This window comes from Panthera tigris, chromosome A2, assembly GCF_018350195.1.
Source record: "Panthera tigris isolate Pti1 chromosome A2, P.tigris_Pti1_mat1.1, whole genome shotgun sequence".
Lineage (NCBI taxonomy): Eukaryota > Metazoa > Chordata > Mammalia > Carnivora > Felidae > Panthera > Panthera tigris.
The window spans coordinates 5,720,747-5,725,459 of record NC_056661.1 but is presented as its reverse complement, the minus strand read 5'-3'; positions in this window follow the sequence as shown (position 1 = coordinate 5,725,459).

Sequence of the window (4,713 nt, the reverse complement as noted above, 5' to 3'; positions counted from 1 at the left end):
GGCGACTCAGCCAAGCCTGTCTCCTGCTCGCCTGCATCCCCTGCGCCCCCTGCGCCCCCCACCCCAGCCCCTGTCCTCATCGGAACAAGTACTGGGCAGGCTTCACCCAGGGCGGCTAGCTTTTCACAGACACCAGTGGCTCGCTGGCTCCCAGTCGCAGCTCTGGTGCTCACAGGCTGTGTGACCTTGGGCCAGTGCCATAATGCTTTTGCCCCAGGATGGTCTAGAGGCCAAGTTCAAGGTCTGAATTGATCCTTCCGCGGGCCTCCACTGCCTGGATGCGGAGGGTGGCGGCAGGACAGGCCCAAGCCAGGTGGCCCAACTATAGTTCAGCCCAGCCTCTCCCCATGCCCCCTCCTCTGGCCCTAACCCACAGGGACTGTCACCCATGGGGCCTCCTGCCATCCACGCCTCTCCTGGAGCTGACACCAGGGACTCCCCATCTCCAGTGCAGACGGAGACCCAAGACGGCTTCTAGGGCGCGCCTCTCTCAGACACCAGCACCGTCCCTCAAGTCTGCTGTTGCCCTTGCCCGTCCACCCCCCCCCCAAGGGTCACCCACCTGGCCACCCAGCCAGAGAGGGACATCATGCTAGGCACAGTCCAGACCCACCCACCAGACCTCCCTCGCACCTCCTCTCCCTCCTTCGGCAGGGTCCCACCAGCCTCCCACTCTCCACTGGGAAACCAGGTTCCCGTATCTCTGTCCCCTGCATGCACCTGTCACGCTGCAGGCCCTGTGACCTCTCAGACTGCAAATCAGAGCACAACACTCTCCTATAGAAACCCGATCGTAGCTGCGTGAAGGGTGAGCCCTGCGGCTGTTGAATGGCTTGAATGGCTTGAAAGGACAGTATCTCTCATGCTGCCCCCCACCCCCAGGTCACACTGGGCTTTTGTTTCAGTGGGCCCTCCTCTTCCCTGCGCCCCGCCCCCCACATCCCTGCCCACCTGCCTCTTCAGCTGAGGGACATTCTGTCCTTGGGAACATCGCCCTGACCTCCTACCCACGTCCTGAATATCCTGTGCTCTCCCCCAGCACATTGACCTGGAATTGCCAAGGGGTCTCTTCATCAGCTTTGGCTCACTGGTCCCCGAGAAAAGTCCCTCCAATTAACACTGGCACCAAAAAGGCCGGAGCCAGAAACAAAAGGGTTGATTGGAAGGAACTGTTTCTTTTGAAAACAGAGTACAAATTATGACAAGGAATTCATTCTACTTGAGAGTAAACAAGTTGTGAGCTACAATGGAAACTACAGGCTAATTCTTGAAACAAACAGACAAAAAAAGAAATTAGTTCATTGGGGATTTTTTGGAAGAGCATCCCCCCCCACACACTGTGTTCAATAATTCACATTTAATATTTCAATAGGATTCTGGAATCATTTGGGGGGGAAATAGACACATGCACGCACACACACACACACACACACACACACAGAAAATAAAACAAAACAAAAATGCTATTGTGGGTTGAATTGTGTCCCCCAGAAAGATATGTTGTGGTGGTACCTGGGAATGTGACCTTATTTCACAATAGGATCTCTGCAGATGCAATCAAATTAAGATGAGGTCATCCCGGAGTAGAAGTGGCCGCTAATCCAATGACGGCGTAAGAGAAGTTTGGACACAAAGACACAGACGTGCACAGAGGGAAAATGGCCATGTGCCGAAATGGGAATGATGTGTCCACAAGCCATCGGAGGGAGCACGGCCCTGTGGGCACCTTGATTTCAGACACTGAACTTTCAGCACTGCGAGAGGATTAAGCCTCCGCTGTGCGAGCTGCCCGGTTTGTGGCACTTTGTCATGGTGGCCCCAGGAAACCCGGCACAGGTCTGCGTCTGACCATTTGGTGTTTGAGTCACTCTCCCTGGAGCAGGCTTGGCCACCTTCTCCACGTTTAGTTTATTCCTTAGACCGACCACAGGTTCCTCCTCCGTCAGTAACTTACCTGCATTTGGGTCCAGGTCCACAGCCATTTTCTTCCACCACGTGAAATCATACGAGGTCGCAAGACTGACCGTATCATTTTGTGATAGACTAGCATTGTTGTGTTAACTTCGGGGGCAATGTTGACTACGTCCCACACCAGAGAACAACTGATTAAAAATTTTTAAAAAAATTAACAAAAAGATCGTTTTCTGTGGGTGCAGTTTGTTGCTGAGATAATCCTGAAGGTTCAGATGGAGTCTGATTTCCTAAGTCACCAATCTAGTAGTAAGTGGTTCTCCTATTGTGACAACATTAGCTTCCCTCCACACCTTACAACCACCCTCCTTGCAGACGTGACACCCCTAGTGGGCTCCCCAAGGTGCGCATCCAAAACACAGATGAGGCGGTGAATGCCTTTGGGACCACCGGGAGCGTAAAACTTGGATCCCTACTTTACCTCGATATAAGTTCCTGATGGGTCAATGTTTTACACGGAGAAAGAAAATCATAAAAGTACTAGGGAACAAAAAACACATGGGGGCCTTTTATAAAAAATTTTTTTTAACGTTTATTTATTTTTGAGACAGAGAGAGGCAGAGCATGAACGGGGGAGGGGCAGAGAGAGAGGGAGACACAGAATCGGAAGCAGGCTCCAGGCTCTGAGCCATCAGCCCAGAGCCCGACGCGGGGCTCGAACTCACGGGCCGCGAGATCATGACCTGAGCTGAAGTCGGACGCTTAACCGACTGAGCCACCCAGGCACATGGGGGCCTTTTAAAATAGTAATTTGAGAATAGGTAAGGTCTTCCTACAACAAATAATTAAATGCAAAAGCTGCAAAGGAAAAAGGTGAGTCCAACTTCCTAAAAATCCTTAGAGGTGCATGGGAAGGGAAGATTATAAACAAGCTAAAACTACAACAAACTGGGAGGGCGAGGGGAATATTGCGTCTTGTATCAGAGGATAAGTAATTTCCTTAATATTAAAAAGAACTTCGGGGCACCTGGTTGGTTCAGTTAGGGGAATGTGCAACTCTTGACCTCAGGGTCATGCATTCAAGCCCCATCTTGGGCATAAAGCTTACTTAAAAAAATAAAAAGTAGGGGCACCTGAGTGGCTCAGTTGGTTAAGCATCCGACTTCGGCTCAGGTCATGATCTCACGGTTCATGAGTTCAAGCCCCGCCTCGGGCTCTGTGCTGACAGCTCAGAGCCTGGAGCCTGCTTCAGATTCTGTGTCTGTCTCTCTCTCTCTCTCAAAAATGAGTAAATGTTAAAAAAATTTTTTTAAAAAGTGGGGTGCCTGGGTGGCTCGGTCAGTGAAGTGTTCTACTCTTGATCCCAGCTCAGGTCTTGATATCAGGGTTGTGAGTTCAAGCCCTGCATTGGGCTCCCAGGAACATTAAGTTAAAAAACAAGGCTCAGTTTCCTCAAAAAGTTAAACGTAGAATTATTGTATAAGCCAGCGATCCCTCTTCTGGGTATCCCTGGAAAGCAGGGACTCAAAGAGATATTTGTGCACCCATGTTCCCAGAAGCATGATCACAACGGCCAGCGGCTGGAAACAACCCAAGTGTCCATTAACGGACAAATGAATAAATCATGTGGTCCATTCATACCGTGGAATATTACTCAGCCATTAAAAAGAATAAAGTTCTGGGGCGCCTGGGTGGCTCAGTCGGTTAAGCGTCTGACTTCAGCTCAGGTCATGATCATGCAGCTTGTGGGTTTGAGCCCCGCGTCGGGCTCTGTGCTGACACCTCAGAGCCTGGGGCCTGCTTCGGATTCTATATATGTCTCTCTCTCTCTCTCTCTCTCTCTCTGCCCCCCCCCACTCACACTCTCTCTCTCCTTCAAAAATAAACATTAAAAATAATAATAATAAAATAAAAAGAGTGAGGGATGTGAGTCTGCCAGGGCTGAGGGAAGGTGAGGGGTGAGGGTCCTCTGTGACCCTACCCCAGTGCCCCCCCCAAAACCAGCAAAAGGAAAGAAAGCGGGAACTGACAGAGAATAAGAGGTCAAGAGAAGCTGAGTTCAAGCTTCCTCTCTGGCTGTGTGGCCTCAGGCAGCTAACTGCACCACTCTGGGCTTGTGTCCTCGTCTGTGAAATGGGAATATTTTTTTTTTAATTTTTTAACGTTTATTTATTTTTGAGACAGGGAGAGACAGAGCATGAACGGGGGAGGGTCAGAGAGAGAGGGAGACACAGAATCCGAAACAGGCTCCAGGCTCTGAGCTGTCAGCACAGAGCCCGACGCGGGGCTCGAACTCACGGACCGTGAGATCATGACCCGAGCCGAAGTCGGCCGCTTAACCGACTGAGCCACCCAGGCGCCCCGGGAATTTTTTTTTAAATGTTTATTTTATTTTTGAGAGAGAGAGAGAAAGCACAAGTGGGTGAGGGGCAGAGAGAGAGAGACGTAGAATCCAAAGCGGACTCTAGGCTCTGAGCTGTCAGCACAGAGCCCGACGCGGGGCTCGAACTCACAAACCATGAGATCAGGACCCGAGCAGAAGTGGAACGTTTAACGACTGAGCCACCCAGGCGCCCCTGAAATGGGAATTTTTAATGCACTTGCTCCACAGACAGGGGTGGGTATGTTCGTCTCTATAAAGCTCCCAGCACGGGAGCCTCGTCATGCTGTTCCCTGCCCGGCTGCTGGGAACCTCAGGCTGGCAGGCAGGCGTCACCAACTCAAGTGGGTTATCCCGCCGACACTGGGAAGCTGGCGGGGCCCTTGCGGAGGCAGCAGCAGGATGGAAGGAGGCAGAGTCGC